Source organism: Sander lucioperca, chromosome 6, assembly GCF_008315115.2.
Source record: "Sander lucioperca isolate FBNREF2018 chromosome 6, SLUC_FBN_1.2, whole genome shotgun sequence".
In the NCBI taxonomy this organism is placed as follows: domain Eukaryota; kingdom Metazoa; phylum Chordata; class Actinopteri; order Perciformes; family Percidae; genus Sander; species Sander lucioperca.
The window spans coordinates 29,374,793-29,394,751 of NC_050178.1; the positions used below are offsets into that span (position 1 = coordinate 29,374,793).

General features: G+C 39.3%; 3 protein-coding genes and 1 long non-coding RNA gene across 5 annotated transcripts in view; 1 reads left to right on the forward strand and 3 right to left on the reverse strand.

The window, feature by feature from the left end:
- LOC116063564 (metabotropic glutamate receptor 7-like) overlaps positions 1–19,959 on the reverse strand; it is a 480,756-nt gene that overhangs the window by 272,293 nt on the left and 188,504 nt on the right. The gene's annotated exons all lie outside the window — the stretch shown is intronic.
- Positions 1–19,959, reverse strand: part of LOC116034688 — a 678,603-nt gene that overhangs the window by 103,264 nt on the left and 555,380 nt on the right. The window lies entirely within an intron of this gene.
- Positions 1–19,959, forward strand: part of LOC116065136 (myosin light chain kinase, smooth muscle-like) — a 766,302-nt gene that overhangs the window by 37,297 nt on the left and 709,046 nt on the right. The gene's annotated exons all lie outside the window — the stretch shown is intronic.
- Positions 8,534–19,427, reverse strand: LOC116065138. Its single transcript, XR_004108672.1, has 3 exons — positions 19,319–19,427; positions 12,478–12,480; positions 8,534–8,544 (listed from the first exon to the last, which is right to left on the reverse strand). It is a non-coding gene; the product is annotated as an uncharacterized LOC116065138 (long non-coding RNA).

Here is a 19,959-nt window from a genome sequence, read left to right on the forward strand (position 1 = left end):
TAAACGTGGTGAGAAGCGATGAGTCATCATCTAGTTCTATCTGGAGAAACCCAGATTTGGCATCCAGAACAGAAAATACCTTTGCGCCTGGCATGGAGGATACAACCTCCTCAACTGTGTGCATGGGGTAGTGCTCTCTTTTGATTACCTTATTTAGGTCGCTGGGATCTATGCAAATCCTTACGCTCCCTCCACGTGTGACAGCGACCATGGAGCTGACCCATTCAGTGGGCTTTTCCACTTTGGCGATGTAGCCGTTTCCTTCCATTTCCTTTAGTTTCTCTATTATCTTTTCCTTTAGCGCCGCTGGTTGCCTGCGCACAGCATGCACAACACCTTTAGCATTTGGCTCTATTTTTATGGTGTATTTTCCTGGCAGCGTCCCTGTAGTACGTACCAGTTCCGGAAAATCACTTAGACCTTCTGGGACCGTCTCTGCGGGCGTGTTGTCCTTAGTCAGATCGCTTTTGTGGGTTTCAGCAGCCTTTTTCAGGGAGTCAAGCCTGACTATCAGACCTAAGGCTTCTGCTGTGGTTCCACTGAGCACACTTTCTTGTGTAATGTTCACAATCTCAAATTCAGCAGCAGTCTTATGGGTTTTATAGTGAACTGGTAAATCCACTGCAGCAACAGGTCTAAGTTGGTGGTAGGAGTAGGTGCGAAGCACTGTCTTGGAGCATTTTAGCTCACCCTTGTGGAAAAGTCTCTGATAACTGTCCAGCGTCAATGTGTTGCATTTCGCACCTGTGTCTATCCTGAATGTTACTGGCTGTGACAGTATAGTGACACACGCTGTCCACTTGTCATCCATTGATGAGCCTGCAGCATAGACTGGAGAAACAACTTGGTTGACATTAATGCTCAGAATTTCCTCATCCGTCTGTTCACTTGCTGGTGACTCTACACACATTGTATGCACTGCACGCTTACGACACACAGCCATCCAGTGATTGGGCTTGTTACAGTAGGAACATGTTGAGCCTTTAGCAGGACACTTGCCTTTGTTCCACCTGTGATCCGACTGCTTGCCACAGCTCGTGCAGTTAGCCGTAATCTTCTGCTGCGCTAACCTGGGACGATCTGGATAGTGTGTCTTTTTATTGTGGTTGAACTTCTTGGGTTTAGCTGACACTGTAGAAACCTGTGAGCATTCAGCATCATCTCTGACTATTTTCATTTGTTTCTGCGACATCTCATACTGTTGTGGAATCTCCAAGGCTTTGGCTAATGTCAGATCCTCACCTCTGTCCAATAGCCTTTCCTGCACTCTTTTTTCATGCACTCCGGCGATGATGGCGTCAATCAGTATGTCATCCGGTTCAGCATATTCACAGTCCATAAGAAGCAGCTTTAAGTCCTTCACGAAGTGGTCGAAACTCTCACTTGCACCTTGTTTCCTCTGCTTGAAACGGTGACGAGCTATCCTCTTATTTTTTCTCGGTCTGATGTAGCTTTCAAACTTATCCAGTACCTTAATAGGATCTCCTCTCTCACCATCCGCCCATTCCAACGTTTTTCTCTGCCTTGTTCACCTATCCACGTGCCGAGCCAGCCCGCCTTCTGCTTAGCTTCTAGCCCCGACAGCGGTCCATCAAAGACGAATGTGGCGTGACTTCTAAATCTGTCAAACTCTTTATATAAGTCCGCGGCATCCCAGTCAATCCTCGGGTGTTCAAACTGCGGAGTAGCCATAGCTACACGTGTTTAAAAGTCTGTGCTTGACAGAATTCTGACACCATGTAATGTTCTCAGTGACGGAGACGTTGTGCACTTCACACTGCCTTTATTCTTTCCTTGCGAACCACACGTAAAAAAAACAAAAAACCACCCTGAGAAGTACGGTGGCTGAGAGTAGACATTAAGAATAAAACTAAAGCCACACTTCTGAACAGCGCCCCCAGCGCTACACCAATACATTACACATACAATATTAAATGAAGATAACTGTTGACACAATACAGTAACATGAGCTATTTAAATTAGCTGATACATGGTTAAACCTCATTAGATCTTACCAGTGTATCTCTGTGTGTACTTCGTCCACAGCAATCCCACAAACCTCACACGGTGGATGTGAGGCAGTTATCCTGGAAATGTTCTTCCGTGGATCCAGACTAGCAAAAGGGTTAAACACATGGGAAGGTACCAGCAGCAGCCGTAACACAGAGTCTTCTTTGTCAATTTATCTGCTTGCTCATTCCTGCAAACTGTAGCATTACACCCATCTTTTGTAATCCTAAAAGTATTATGTGTACTTCTACCATGAGATCTTCTCAGGTAGAAGTATTTGTATTGATGACAAACTCCTGCAGCTGAATCTGACATAAGACAGTTATTGCTTTTAAAGAATCATTAGCATATAGTTAGACTTAAAGGATGTGTAAATACCACTTTTTTAAGTGAGCGTTGGGTATACACATAATGACAAAAGTTTTTTAGAAAAAAAGTAAAGATGGTGGAAAAACTTCATCTGAAAGTGTTACAGTCCATCTGTAGTATTAAGTCATGTTCTTCCACAGATTCTCCCAGAGTCACGTTAACTTCCAGCTGCTTGAGTAAATATATATTTAGATTTATATAGATGGAGTGATTGAGAGTTTCCCAAAAGTCATTCTTGTTATCAGAATGAAACTTTATTATAACGATCAATGTGGAGGATTAATCAAAAAACTGAAACCTGTTGAGCAGCCAGGATACATGTTGTAGTATCAGAAGTATGTTTGTAGTTTGTTTCTTTTATCAAAGTTTGAACACAGAAACATCCACAACAGTCACAACATACAGTTTGACATATTTCATCTTTTATTTAAATAGAAATGATGAAGAGCTGCCTGAAATTACATGATGCCCTGAGAGTTCATCAGATAAAACATACTGTACATGAACAATTCTGATATCACAGCCAACAACAGTGTCTAGTTCAACCTGACAAACTCTTGACTTAGCACCTTAAGACATAAAAAGAAGCAGAACATAAATGTCCTAAATAATGTCAATTACACAAATATCCAAATAAAAAAATAAGTCACATTAGATTTTACTTTGGCTAAAACAAATTCACATTTCTTTTACATCGTGACAGCAGGCTTTGGTCTTAAAAGTCTAGTTTTCTAATGCCCATCACATCTAGCTCAGTTAGGACTTTTAACAACTACAAGCGGCAGTAATAATAATATTATTAATAATATTAATAAAGCAGTTTATATTTCATTCATCCATTCACACCCCGATGACAGCGAGCTACCATGCAAGGAGTTGTCTGACCATCGGGAGCAATTTGGGGTTCTGACCACCGACCCTGCCAGCAGGTATATCAACATTTTCTTTTAAAGGAGACATATTATGCTCATTTTATTGGTGCGTATTTTCAATTTCTATGAGAACATGTTTACATGTTTTAATGTTCAAAAAACACTATTACTTACTTTACTATTTTCCTTTCCGCTAATTTCGTCCAATGCCTTTTGATTTTAAGATTCTGTGGTAATAATGTTTTGGTCACTTCATGATCAAACTACGAGTTACTTTACTAACATTTGAGTCACTTCTGCAGGTGTGGTTTTCTTGGTTTGCCAGTTCACTCTTACTTATTCAATTAAACGTATAGGTCCTATTTATGAAATTGAAAGTAAAGTAATTTACTTGCTGACTGCGTGAGACCTCACAGCGGCCTCAGTACAGAAGAAATTGTCAGACGAGGAGTCCACGAAGACACCGGAGATTGCAGAAGTTCACTCCATTCAGATTGATCTGAAACAATTACATGTTTACAAGTCAACCAGCTGTCCCGGACATATCAACGGACTTCAGGCAAAGTCACCTGATGTAGACAACTGACTGTCATTTTCATAGGACTACCTTTTTATACGGCATTTTGAGCAGTTAGTAGGACACATTTACACACACACACACACACACACACACACACACACACACACACACACACACACACACACTTACATCCTGTTTCTTACATGTAAAAACAGCTTTGAAATGATTCTATTTTTTAATTCGATCTCCTACTGCATGGGCATACGCAGGGTTTAAGAAATACAGAGGTCCAAAGACCAAGCGTACTGGGGGGGGTTTGAAGAAAAAAGAAATTGATTTCTCTGATCTAAATATGTGCATTTTAAAACATTTGGAGAGCAAACATTGGATAACAACTTTAAAACCATGTCAGTGGGCAGGAGCATAATTGATCTGTCATACAGTAATACATGAAAATCAGTTTAAATGTTGCAATTATTTAGTCAAGTGGAAGAGATTATACATGTTGCAATACCTGTGTCATTGATCATTGATCATCAGGCCTCTCAGGTCATCAGGTAGATCTTCTAGCTGTACCCAGAATTAGAAAACAAACTTAAAACTTTAATATTCTCTCAAGCTTTTGGTTAATTACAGTGTGTGTGTGTGTGTGTGTGTGTGTGTGTGTGTATTGCTTGTACTGTTTTCTTATTGTTGTTGTTTATGCTTTGTTCTTCAAGCTATGCAACACTTTGAGTTTACGTAAAATGAAAGGTGCTTTATAAATAAAATTGCCATTGATCATATTACCCTAGAACAGAGCCAGACACAATTTAGTTTTTATAGTTTTAGACATATCATAATGTGCCTATCTCAGCTTTGACCTGTCACTCTTACACAGAGAAGAGCCTCCTCTATAAGTGTGCTGGGCCTAATTTGTACTTAAAACATGATGCACTAAATGACAACAAACACCCATCTAGATACATGATTGATAGTGAATCTTACAGAACTAGAAAACAAAGTGAAAGTGTGTGGGACCTGTAAATGATCTAGATCCCACAGTGTGACTCAAAAATAGATTTTATATGATTTTTTTTCTACAGATATGTCTGTGTGTTTTTTTATTTCCAAAATTTGAAAAGTGCAAAGAAAAAAGCCAAAAAATTACAAAATACAACACTTCTCAAATACACAAACACACCCACATCAGTCACCTTTCCAATGATATCAGGCTCACCCCAGAGTGTCAGAGTATATGGGAGCTGAACCACTTTTAATTTGGGTGTGACGTTTAGACCAAAATGCATGGATTCAAGTGTTTCTTCAGCCACTTCTGTCTACAACAGTCGAGAACCCTTTTGCAATTATGTAAACACATAATGTAATCTGAAAACTGCTGCCCTGATTAAAAAAACAATGCAACTGATCTCAGCTGGTATTCTGGAATGGAGTGGACATTTCTAAGTGATCCCAAACTTTTGACCGGTAGTGTGTGTGTGTGTGTATATATATATATATATATGGCTGTCAAACGATTAATTTTTTTAATCGCGATTAATCGCTGAATTTCTATAGTTAATCGTGTTTAATCGCATATTTTATCACATGATTAAAATTATATTATTTTGCATTTCAGAACAGTTTTTAAGTACATATTAACAATCGAAAGCAATTTTTACCAGTGTATCTTGATTGGGAATCAAATGAATGCAAAGAAAGTGACTTTATGAACTTGATTTTAAGATTTGTAATTATTTATTTACTCTGTAAACAAAAGAAAAATGTGTGAATCTATCATTATTGCACAATTCCTCCAAGTACCTAACTAAAAAACAAAAAATCCTTATCCTTACCAGAGTCAATATAGTGTTTAGTAACTCCTAAATAATGTTGATTACTCACTGACGTCCAGTGATCACTGGTTAATGAGACAGCGTTTGCAGCACTTTGCAGCAGTTCCAGTTGGGCTGCTTTCTCCGTGTCATACAGGCTGTGTATGCGTGAAAACTACTGTCTCCCTCACTCATCCCAGACGGCAGCTAGCAGCTAACAGGGTAGGTGAATTTAAACAATGTCTGAGTTGAAAACACATCTTGTTGTCATGTAAGGGCCCTGTTCATGTTGCACAGACATTTTAATTGCATGTTGTGTCTGTTAAAGAGGCACAAAGGCACTATTTATCTTATGCCCCCAAAACTGCTGTTTTAGCTAAGTGGGAGATCTCGGCATTAGCTACAGCAGCTCCATATTGCTAGCACCGATTCGGCTCGTTTTTTTTTTGCTATCGACAGTACTCACATACTTATAGCGATCAAGATTGACGTAAAAATTGCCCGGAGTTCTCCTTTAAGAAGTAAATCCCAACTGAATTGATCCTACTCTGGTGTAAATACCAACACAACGATTAATGACAAAAAACAACCTCAAAGACTCTAAACATGACATATATACACTCAACAAAATTATAAATGCAACACTTTTGTTTTTGCCCCCATTTTTTATGAGCTGAACTCAAAGATCTAAGATTTTTTCTATGCACACAAAAGATCTATTTCTCTCAAATATTGTTCACAACTCTGTCTGTGCAGTTTTACTGCATTGGAGGGGTAAACAAAACAAAAAAAAGAAGTTGCTGGATATTGGCAGGCCACTCGAAAATGTGCAGTTTTATCACACAGCACAATGCTACAGATGTTGCAAGTTTTGAGGGAGCGTGCAATTAGCATGCTGACTGCAGGAATGTCCACCAGAGCTGTGGCCCGTGAATTGAATGTTCATTTCTTTACCATAAGCCGTCTACATAGGTGTTTCAGAGAATTTGGCAGTAAATCCAACCGGCCTCACAACAGCAGACCATGTGTAACCACACCAGCCCAGGAAATCAATATCCAGCATCTTCACCTCCAAGATCGTCTGAGACCAGCCACCCAGACAGCCGCTGCAACAATCGGTTTGCATAACCAAAGAATTTCTGCACAAACTGTCAGAAACCATCTCTGGGAAGCTCATCTGCATGCTTGTCGTCCTCATCGGGGTCTCAACCTGACTCGTAGTTCGTCATCGTAACCGACTTGAGTGGGCAAATGCTCACATTCGATGGCGTCTGGCACTTTGGAGAGGTGTTCTCTTCATGGATGAATGAACGGTTTACACTATACAGGGCAGATGGCAGACAGCGTGTATGGCGTTGTATGGGTGAGCGGTTTGCTGATGTCAACGTTGTGGATTGAGTGGCCCATACTGGCGGTAGGGTTATGGTATGGGCAGGCGTATGTTATGGACAACGAACACAGGTGCATTTTATTGATGGCATTTTGAATGCAGAGATACCGTGACGAGATCCTGAGGACCATTGTTGTGCCATTCATCCACGACCATCACCTCATTTTGCAGCATGATAATGCACAGCCCCATGTTGCAAGGATCTCTACACAATTCCTGGAAGCTGAAAACATCCCAGTTCTTTCATGGCCAGCATACTCACCAGACATGTCACCCATTGAGCATGTTTGGGATTCTCTGGCTCGGTGTATACGACAGCGTGTTCCAGGTCCTGCCAATATCCAGCAACTTCTTTTTTTTTTTTTTACTGACTGGTTTCCGAACCCCCCTTCACCCCCGTCCCGCCCCGCCCCCCCCAGTCCTCCCCTAATACAGTAAAACTGCACATTTTAGAGTGGCCTCTAATTGTGGCCTCCACCTGTGAGGTAGATGGATTTTCTCGGCAAAGGAGAAGTTCTCACTAACACAGATTTAGACAGATTTGTGAACAGAATTTGAGAGAAATTGTTCTTTTGTGTACATAGAAAAAGTCTTAGATCTTTGAGTTCAGCTCATGAAAAATGGGGGCAAAAACAAAAGGGTTGCATTTATAATTTTGTTGAGTGTGTATATAAATAATGTGTTGTGTTGTCTGCTCATCATGAAAATGTTGATACAATATTTTATTAAACTTACCTTTTTTACACTGGGCTACACACTTAGCTAGACAAACAATAACAGAAACAGCAGCACTCGATCCAACAATCAATCCAGTGGGAGACCCTGAAACAGAAGATAGAAAGTTAATGTAAGACTCAGAATGGAACACAGATCATATACAGCAGATTGAACATCTCAGTCTCCACAAAGAGAACAACTGAAGGAGCATTCTCCTGAAACCTGAAATCTAAAACTCTTTGCAGATAAAACCAGCCGTAGGATGAATGTCACCAGGAACAGAGATGTTAGCTCTGATCTTCTGGACAGTTTCCTCCTGCTCGGATACACAGCTGAGAGTTGGTTCTGGTTTTAGTCTCAGTAGTGAAGAAGAGGAGGAGGGTGATGTTTATATCTGATGTCTGTGAAATGTGTTCTCTAAATGATGAAATCTAATGATTGACTCTGGATTAACGCTCGTTTTTATGACAGTTGTTGTTGCAGCTGATTAGCTTTATTAAAAAATATTACCCATCCAGCTAAACACACAGCTTAGCTAAGTTATTTATGTATAAGTTAATGTTTCATGAGCAGTAAAAATACAATTTGGAGGTAAATAACTAAAGTATTTGCATTATATACTACTTTATACTTGTACCTCACTACATTTTAGAGGATTTTTTTGTTACTGCACTACATTTATCAGACAGATTTAATAATTAGTTACTACGTACGTGAATTGCATACTATTTCCGGTGAAATATTACAGTATGATGCAAACACCGGGCAATATGCCTGCATAAGTTTCCCACAATGCAATGTGGTAGTAACGACAACTTTCCCAGACAAACTGACAGAAACCAATCAATAATGCTCTAAATTACATTTCTACATATTTAAATGACAGTTGGTCTAGTTATTTACCTTTTTCAGTTATTTCAGCATTATCTGATGATGCCGTTAGAGCGGCGGTCGGCAGGGGTTACCATGGTTACGACGTTGAAAATTACACTCACTGAAAATTACACACGTTGAACGATAGTTTAGATGTTAAGTATGTGGTGCAGAATGTGTGATTTCAGACTTAAGCTGAGTGTTTGTTGGTGGGGGGGTCAGCTCTGCAGTTATTGGGGCTCAGTGGGAACAGAGAGATACAGTTTGGATTTATGCAGCAGGAGTCTCTGGAAGCTCCAACTCTTGAAGCTAAATATACGTTGAACTCATTTATAAAAAGCTTTAAAGAATATATAGAGATGAATATTTAATAACACTCATATTGAGATACAGTTTCTGGTCTCTCAACACAATTATTTGTTCTAGCGAATTAAACAACAAAAGAATCTATATTTTGTTTTTGGAAAATGTTTGAGCATAATTCTATTGTGAGACAATAGACATGGTCATGATTTATTTATTTGAATTCATCCTTCAGCATAAAATCCTTTTGGAAGATCTCTTCAGCCTTCGCTGGTTCAATCAGAATGACTACAACTAGAAAATGATATAAAACTACAAGTTGAATATTACTGAGCCACATAAGATACTTCTTTCTCAAATCCTTTTTACTAAAGCGTGATTTATGGTTCTGCAGAGGCTCCACGCAGACCTTTCACCGTAGCCAACACAAGTGGCCTAAAGTTTATAATTGTGTGTTGGTGTGTGCGTCGATCTCTTTAAGAGAATAGCAGGGCTGACGTGTGTGTGTGGGGAGTGTGTGTGTGTGTGTGGGGGGAGTGTGTGGTAGAGCAAGTGAGAGAGTGATGATGAATATTTTCAGAGTGAGTAGTGACTCTAGTCTTAGTCTTAGTGAGAGAAACAAAGTGTCTCCTCTGTTCTTTCTGACCACGGTGGGAAATCTGGAGCAGGAGAAGTTAACCCTCTCCTTGATTTCATGTTGTTTATGGAGAAGGAGAACCAGGAAATGAGTCGGAGGAAATTCAACGCTACCAAGCCACGGCGGTGCGTGGTGCGCGTCCCACGCAACTTCTAGGCAAGTCCCGCCCTACGAACCAGCCCGATTGGTTGACCTAGAGGAGTTAAGGTTAGGATAGCCGACTGGTCAGGGGATAGGACCTGAACAAATCGGGTTCTGTTACCTTGCATGGACGTCTGCCCAATAGTAGCGTGTGAATGCTATTGAAAGGCGGGTCTTGTCTAGAAGTTGCGTGGGTTCTACAATAATGTGGCTCCGGCGTAGTGTCCATGCCTGCACGTACGTAGCCATGGCGTAGATTTTAAGCAGAAGCATAAATCACGCTTGACACGTATTTATGTAGTGTTTCATACCAATTTTTTTATTGAAGTCCTATTAGCCTTCAGTCAATGTTCTCTCCGTGCCGTACCCATTAACTGGAACGTTATTTATGCACTCAAGCCCAAATAAAACCCCACATTTTATTTAGTTTGCTGTAAAAGTTTTAAACTACAATCCAGCGTTGTTTGAATGACAGAAATCTGTTCAAATTAGATCTTAATGAGTACAACACGGACATGAACAGTACAAAACAGTTATTAGGATCCCCAAAATAGGAATTAAAACCCTTTAAAAAAATGAACAATGATCCATAACAACCAAAATGAACAAGAATTAACTTTGGATAGCCTTAGTGTAATATGATTTAACAGGAGTTAGGAGGTGCACACAGCCAGGGTTGAGATTTATAATAACATTTAACTTTATGTATTGATCTTAGTATGGGTTTAAGGTTAAGTTGTTAATACATTTCACCTCTGGGTAACGTTAATCAGGTCATTTAACTGCTGAACCATACATTTTATTTGACAAACTAACCAGATTTAGCTGACAGAGCACAGCTACACTTCATCTGTATCATCTTCTATCTGGTTTGTTTCTTTCTGAATTATCTTGTCAAGTTGTAATCTTTTTTTAAATAAATAGTTCATAAACCTTTGATTGCTCTGACCTCCATTTTAATAATTATTTTAGAGAAACAGGTCAGGTCTGAGATCTTGAGGCAGTTTGCATACAGGCCTCACAGAGGGCTGGAGGATGCTACAGTTACTCTGCTTAACGGGCTTTTAAGACACCTGGATGGTAAAGGGACTTATGCAAGACTTTTATTTGTGGATTTGACCTCCTCTTTTAACACGATCCAACCCCATGTTTTAACCAGAAGGCCTTTGACTGAAACCAAGTACAGAGTGTGGACTGGTATCTCGAGAGGAGCCAGTTCGCCTCCTAAACAAGGTACCAAACCCCCAACTGCTTGGGGTACATGTCCATGGGCCACTCTTTTGCTTTGACACTTCCTCTCCATTAATGCATGTGTATAGGTCCTGGGGGGTTTTACAGGGAGCTTTTTTCAACTGCAACTCTGCTAACGTTCGCCAAAGTTGATTCCAATCAACTGAATTCAAAATGAACTGAACTGCTCCGTTCTTCCATTATTGAAGCTGCCTGTGAAAACCCAGCGTAAAGCACAGTGAGATCAAATCCAACGTTTGATGGTGTAGTTGCAGACTGACGAAGACACACCAGCGCACAAGTACACATGTAATTGCTCACAACTGTAATCCACTCCGAATTGTGTTAGTCAAATCAGATTTGGCTATTCAATGTGAATATTTGACTAGTTAATTTTTTTTTCAGGGCATGTATGTATTGTTCGGTTCATTTTAGCCTCACAGATTTCAGTCAAAAAGACTTCAAATTAAGTTATTGGGGGAAATAAGCCTTGTGCCGTAGTGAAACTGCCGTTTGGCGCGGTTGAGGTGCCGTGTGCAGCTGTACTTGAGCTGCACTATAATATCCAATATCCAAATCAGGCATTGTGGAGAAAATGCTAGTCCTCCCAATGTGGGTAGTGCACTCAGGCTGCAGCAGTGGGGGGGGGCGAGGGCGTGTTTAAGAAGAAGCAATACATTAGGAACAGAAATAGACTAAAAAAACACAACATAAGCCATCGTTGCACATCCCTGCATTCGTTGATAGGTCATGATTTGTCAAACACATTTAACTTCTCTTCAACCAAACTTTTGGTAACTATTTACAACTGAAAACACTGTTCCTGGCTCATATCATAACAGAAACACATTTACAGTAAAGACAATGTACAAGTCTCAACATTTTACGCTATATCCATCGATCTAAATCAAACCATGAAGCCATGTTGTGTCCTCTGTGCTTCAATCATACAGCACCTGTGATTGGTTGAATCAGCCTACATGCTTTAGTGAGATGCACAGCACCACATTTAAACATTTAATACTAATAACAAGCCAAATGTTAGTGAATGTGAGTGGTGAACACTAGTGAACTCCTGGTTTCAGACTCAGACAGAAGAGGAGGATTCCTCAGAGTTAGAAACCAGAATGAGGAAAGTTTAATTGTTGTTTTCATCTTCATTTTCACTTTGAGTCTAAAACCTAATGCCGTGTTTTCAGTTAGTTCTTCTTTTAATGAACCAACACTCTGCTGCAGTGAATGAAGTGTAAAGAACATGTTTATCATCTGGGACCCTCACTGCAGAGCAACGAGTCCTAATAACAAGTTTACTTTGTCCAGGAAAAACTTTATTTACCTCCATGGTATCAAATTATTACCAGGAACCATCACTGGAGATATTCAGAGTTACAGTATGGTTCCAGTTTTTAGTTTATCAGTTTCTAGTTAAGAAATAAAATAATAAAATCATCAATAACTAAGATCATATCTACATCTTTAAGTGTCATTATTCGGTTTGTGTGATTCATGTGACTCAGCTGCAGTTTGCAAAAACAATTACAGATACAGATTTCAGAGCCTCAGTATATTTTGGTAGAATCACTGTTACATTAATGTGTTACACCCTGTTTTAATTTTTCACTTGTGGAACAGAAATGTCTCTGATTCTTTGACTTCAGTCACTAAATCACCTTCATGAGGTGTTTTCATGTTGAGCCTCAGGATCAGGTTGGAACAGCTGGTTAGAAATCTTTTACTTTGTGTGAAGTTTTACTAAATTATAAAGTAACTTCTATATAGCTTCATCTGTAGCTGCGTCCAATCAGAGAAGAACATCAACAATACAAACATGGAAATTATTTCAGCATCACGAGCTGCAGCAAAACTTACAAGAAATCAGTTTTAATGGATCAGGTGAAATATTAAACTAAGTTAGTAACACGATTTGTTTGTCTTTCTAGATGCTGTACGCAGAATATTTTAGTTTGAGTAATATGTATTCATGCTGTTTAGAGTGAGAGGGAAATATGCTGCTTAACAGACATAACTGGGCCATTAAGTGTAACATTATTATTGCCATAACTTTGAGCAATATTAGATTATTTAGTAACATATAACTTAACTGTATTTAACAGGTCTTATGTCGTATTTTCTGAAGAGAACAATCAGCTAGTCCACAGTTACATGTAGTAGTTAGTTTGTGTTAATATTTCTAACAATGATCTCAGCTGTATGTAAGAATCAGAAACCTTTTCATTCCCAAAAGTATCAGAAAACACTACAGACTTTGTTTTCTGCATGTTTTCATCTCAACTGGAAAGAAGAAACTAACTGTAGAGAGAAGAGTCTCAGAATCAGAGCTGACCTTCAGTCTCTACAGTGATGAAGTGAAGTAAACAAGTTCTGGGTATTATTTTCTCTATGGTGTAATATGGAATAACTTGTGTTTTGATAGTATAAGTGTTACTCTGATGCTGTACAACACTTCTCAATGTTCATCATTTCTGTCCCTGAAATCCTTCTCTGAAACATGTTTACTAACAGTAAATGTAACACTGTTAATGTGACGGTGTATCATGTACAGCACATTTAGTATCAGTCTATAATCATAGTATTAGAAAGTCACAAAGAGAACAACTGATGATGTACAGGCTCCTAAAAGGTGAATTCAGACTGATGACAAATCTGGGAATTTGACTGTTGAATGTTTCTAAAGTTTGTTTTATTCAGCACAAAATACTAAAAATACAGAAATAAGCTCCAGCTAACTAAGAATGTACAAACCAACTGTGTGTGTGTGTTAATATGTAAGAGTACTGAACTACAAACTCCTTCTTGCTCTTATATCTGGAGATTAATGAAGTGGAGTTTCAGTGGGAAGTTTTCACTCAGTTTGAAACATTTCCAACTTCAGCAGATTTCTTCATCTCCATTTCCTTTATGTTCAGTCTGAAGATACATTCATTTACAGAAAAAAAGAATACCATATAAGTTCAATTATATGAATATGAAAATACAACTAGTAAAAATCTCACCCTTGACATAAATCCATGTAGAAATCTGATGTTTGATTGTCTTCTGTGTTGCTACACAGCGATAGAAGTGAGCCCTGGTCACAGTAGCTCTGAGAGTGATGTAGAAACGGCCTTCTCTTTCTGAGACCTGGAGCTCCTCAGCAGTAAGGATGGTTCCAGCAATGTCCTGCCACTCTACTTTAGGTTTTGGAGTGCCATAAACCTGACACAGCAGCAGCACTCCATCCTTAGTTTTATGTGTTGTGACAGATGGTTTTGGAGCTGCACCTGTGAACATAATAGATTAAAATGGACAATTATAGTGTTAAACATGTACTATCAGCAGCCTCAAAGACACATTCCAGGCAGCAACGTCTGAGAGGGCATGATATTTAAAACACCTTTAACTTCTTCCAATATGAGCTAGATTCTGACTTATATCATGGCAGAGCACAGATACAGCCAAAAACCTTTAGACTTCTGTGAGATTTGTTTTGCTTCAAAAAAAAAAAAAAAAAAAAAAAAAGAAATATATATATATATATATAAACATTATGTATCAAATATGAAAAATAGCTTCTTTAAAGATATGCAAACCCATTGGGTCAATAGGTCTGAATTGTGTTAGTCAGAAATATTTTTAATAATTTCTGCTTGAATGGAAGTTCAATCATAAAATTTAAAAAAATATATTTCACTGGAGTGCCTTTTTATCATTTCATGTCAATGAGGGTATACTAAAGATTAATAACACATTATGATTCAACAGCACCCCAAAACTAGTTTTCCAAAATGACCATAAAGAATCAACACCTCTCTGAAAGAGTTTCTATAACAACCGATTATTATAACCTTCATAGGATTTATTCCTGAGTGCTTGGTCTTAGCTGTGTGTACCTAATACATTGAAATTAAGTGGATGTAGTTAGTACTGTGTTTTTTCATTGGGATGAACAAAATGTGACCAATGCACAATTATTCCTATTTTTAGCCACTGACAAAAAAAAGAAAGAAAGGTGTTTTTAATAAACATTAAGGTAAATAATTAATATTTACACAAACGTAAAATATGTTGGCGTATAAATGTCACTGTTTGGTCCATAGATTTAACTTTTTTTTTTTAATCATACCAGGTCTGTGATCACATACATGTGAGAAGTAGAGAGTAACATTATTAAAATCAGGACTCACCTGGGATGTTTTCATCTGTTCTGTCTTTTAAGATAGTAACTAAAAGGTAAAACAAAAACATTAGTTAGTGCTTGGGAAATATTAGCCCTTTTACAGACACTTCAAAAGAAATTCTATCATCTTGCAGACATATTTAAATGTTAAAAAAAGAGCAGACATAATAAAAGTACTCACAAACAACAAGCTTAATGTTGAATTTTTGAGGTGGCTGAAGAAGTGGAAAATCACAGGTGTAGACTCCACTGTCAGATATCTTTGTATTTCTGATGATTATGGAGGCGTTGCCGTGTTCCAGTTCATCTTGAAAATGAAAGACTCGACCTTTGAACTCTTTACTCTGACCTGTAGACCTACGGTAGTTGTTGTAATGACTGCCTGAGTCATACAGGAACACCTCCTTCAGACCATCATCTTTCTGAGGAACTTTCCTCCAGTCAAACCGCTCTGACTCAATGTCCTCCTTGGTGCTGAGAGAACAGGGCAACACCACATCACTGTCTTCTTTCACTTTGATGACTTTTGATGGCTCTGAAAGATAAAATTATGCATTAATCAGAATGTTTAGATCATAGTAATTAATTAAGCAATATTACACAAGAGTGTAATGTAACGTAAAGCGTCTCGGTACCATAGCAACATCACTGGAGTGCCAATAATATGACATTAAATCAAACCCTTGAGTGTAATATTATTATACAACAACTGTTACAAACTAAATAAAAGTATTCATCAGAATGTTTTTATATTGTGGCCCTGAATGGTCAAAAATAAATAAATGTCATTTAATTTGGCTGTAATTTGTAATATACTGTTGAAGTAGGATGCCTGTTGTTTTTGGATATATTTAGCAGTTATGGTTGTCACATCTAGTCCCTTGTCAAGTTTCTTTGTTTAGTTGGTTTCATGTTTTCTGTTGGTTTTCCCATTTCCTGTTTTATTTATGTTAGTCTTTTCTCCCTAGTCTTGTCTGGTGTTACTTCCTGTCTTTACTTCCTGTATTTAGAAAATCCTTTGCACTGCCCTCCAGCCACATATTTGCCCATTTTAGTTTTTCAGGATATATTTCAGATTTTGATCCTGAGTTTATAACCTGTGGAGGTGGGCGTGGCCTGCAATCAGCTGCAGTGGAGACAGGTGTGTGGATAGAGCAGGAGAGCAGTGCCAGCTGAGTTGATTGTCTCAGCTGTTGGTTGGAATTAAAGCTCTCCCTTTATATGCAGTAGGTGCTGGACCTTCAGTTGGCTGCCACGCACCACAGATTGGGCAGTATCCCATAATAAACACACAACTGTTTGGATCATTTACGGTTTCTAAAATGTGAGGATATTTCTGCATTGAGTACTTTAACTTTGTAATATTTTAACTACATTTTCCTGATGATAATTACAGACTTTTAATTAAGTAACATTTTCGATGCAGGACATTTGTAACAGAGTTTTTACAATGTTGTATTAGTACTTCTACTGAAGTAAAGGATTTGAATGGGCTGCGTCCTCTCCGCGATCTTATTTACTTTATGTACAAATGCATGCCAAAGCCAGCACACCAGGCGTCATATCATTAAAGGGGTGATAGAATGATTATATAGGGTATTTTACACTGTTCCTTAAGGTCTCCTAATAGGGTATGTAACATTGGTTGGGCTGAAAATTGCCCGAATGCTATTTTATTAGGCCCTTAACTACCCTGTGAATATGGCTCTATTTGGAACAAGAGCTTTTCTTCCAAATATGGTATACTCATGAATATTTAGATGAGCTGCGCGCTGATTGGTTTGAGCGAACCACATAGAAACACATTGGAGACGAGACAGCAGGTCTCATATTTCAGACACTGCAAAGTTATACATTGTTTGTCTACTATTTTGTTATTAAATTCACTTCAGAGACTTTTTTAAGCGAGAAATCACCTATATAAAGCTCAAATATGGGCCGTTTTACGAAAATTAATGGCTAATTGCAAATTTGGTAAGACGTGTCGGAATTTAGCTAGGAGCTCCACACAGTCTGACGAGAAAGCGGCAACCTCCATACCCAGTGAAAGTCACCGTTTCCCTGGGTACTGGACTACTGGAATACTTGGAGCTCCGCAGCTGGCTGCCCACCGCTGGCATAACTAGAGTAGCTATATTTAGGGCCCGAGCGCCGACAGCGGCGAAGGCCCTATTGGAACTGAAGGAATTATTAGGGCCCGAGCGTGTGTGAGGTGTCATTGAAGTCAGCAGAGTTCCTTCTTCATTGGTGATGGTTTGGCCCGCCCCCTATGTTTAAGCCACGCCCCCTTTCATAAATGCTGACCCATCTAAGGTAGAGTCTTGTGTGAGGTATCATTGAACTCAGAAGAGAGTTCCTTTTTCATTGGTGACAATTTGCAGTGTCTGAGTGCCGTGCAAATGCACGGTCGCAAGGAGCTACTGCGTTTATTGTAGACTCACGAAACTTGGTACACATATGTAGCATGTCAAGACGTATAAAAAACGTCATTAGAGACATACCCTAAACCGTAATTTAACGAACTCCTCCTAGAGATTTCATCCGATCAACTTCAAATTTGGTCTGTGCCATCTTAAGATGTTACAGATGAAAAGTTATTAAAAGAAAAACTTTTCGTCATAGGGCATGGCCGTGGTGGGGAGGCCATTTTGTGCGTTTCGCCACCGAAACATGAAGCGGGTGTAACTTCAGTGTACATTGTCCAATTGGCTCAAAACTTTTCATGATTCATAAGACTCTAAGGACATTTACCACACAAAATTGACCCAAAGTCATAGTGCCCTTAGTGGTAACAGGACGTAGGCCCAAAACTATACGTACTATACTTTAACGAACTCCTCCTAGAAATTTCATCCGATGGACTTCAAATTTGGTTTTTACCATCTCAACACCTTAAAGATGAAAAGTTATTAAAAGAAAAACTTTTCGTCAAACAGTGTGGGCGTGGCGTGGCGGCCATTTTGAGTGTTTAGCGATGAACAAAGAAATTGTTGTAACTTGAGTGTACATCGTCGTATCTGCCCGAAATTTCTCACGATTTACAAGGGTCCAGGTGTGAGCATATCTACAGGCCAATATTTACTTTTAGTTATAGCGCCCCCCGCTGGCAACAAGAAATCTGTCTTATATGACAAACATCATCCGATTTACATGAAACTTAGAATTTGTGGTCTACATGTGATACTGAACCGGCCCCTATAATATAACCACGCCCACTTACTCATGCCACGCCCCCTTTCATAACATTTCAACCGTTTAATGTAGAGTCTTATGTGAGGTATCAATGAACTCAGCAGAGACTTCCTTTTTTATTGGTAAAGGTTTGACCTGACCCCTATATGTTGGCCACGCCCCCTTTCACAGCTAATGAACTGTATGACGATCATTATCTATGACGAGTCTTTTGTGAGGTATCATTGAACTCCTTCCCTTTTCATTGGTGACAATTTGCGGTGTCTGAGTGCAAATGCACGGTCGCAAGGAGCTACTGCGTTTATCGTAGACTCACGGTCACAAGGAGCGGCGTCCGCCAGTAACCCCAACGTCCGCAGAGGCGCAAGGGCCCGTCCATCGCTGCTTGCAGCTTTAATTACAGTTTGAATTTCGTCACGCCACTTATATAACATCTACCCCAAGGTCTTATAAAGCTAACAATGGTGTCCAATTTCAATTTAATGAATATTTGTGAACATTAGGGGTTTCGTTAGCTGCGACTGTCCCTTCAATCATATGTGTACAGATCGCAGCTAGTTAGCTTCATTTTCACATCTGGTCAGTTTAGTGTCCCAAATCCCCCATACGATCTCCTTAATTATCAACCTGCTAAACCACCTGTGCTGTTTAACAGGTAGTTATAGTAATTAATGTGCGCGTGACAAGTTTGCCGCTCAAAAAGTCATTTTGTTGCAAATGTGCATTATTTACAAGAGGGCACTAATACACACAGTTACTACAATTGACAGTGTAGCCTAAAGAAATCATGATAGACCTACTTGTCTAACACCCCCCCCTCAAAACCCGTTTTATAAACGGCGCTTTTCCGGCCGCACCCTGACCCAGTCCCGACCGGCTCTGGTCACCCAGACCCGGTCGAGGGAGTTCAGTCATAATCCCGACGATGGTAGCTTCATGGGAACTTTGGGACACTCAGTTTTTGGGAAATAATAAACTAACCTGTCTCAAATAAGACCCTCATCATTTGGGACACTCAGTTTTTGGAAAATAATTTGGGACACTAAACTGCACGAATACCTCAGTTTTCTTACCGTTTAGTTGAGCAGACGTGATTCCAGAGCGAGTCAGGAGGCAGAGACACAGAAGAGGAAGAAGCTCCATCTCTGTCGATGTCTCCTAAAGATCAAACATCACTTTAACATCACAACGTCTCTTATAACGGAGATGGAGACACTCCTAACCTACAGCCATGATCCTAACGGTGATTGGCTGATCAGAAACACTTTCGGGTTCGAGGATTACCCAAGCTGCAACAACAAACACACTTCCTGCACAAATCCTTCACAATAAATGCATCATCCTCACATAACTATGATCATGCATTCTGCACAAGAGCTGCTCATAATGTGTGCAATCTGCAAAAGCTCTTTATCTTCACGCTAACATTAAAGCTCACTGTTAATGCGCAGACGTCTATACTTCTTCTCCTGACCACTTTATCAGCAGAAGTAAAACCTTTTCCGGTGCAATTTCTTCAGAATAAGAGTTAATTAACTAAATGTTGCACAGAAAAGAAGTTACTGTGAACAAAATACAGCCGTACTAGATCAACAACCAGGTAAAGTGTGATCAATACTTTCTGATAATTTAACTGTGGAGTAAAGTCTGGCTAGACAACAGATGCATTATGGGATAGGAGGGGAAAAAAACCTGCTGTGGGTTGTTTGCATTT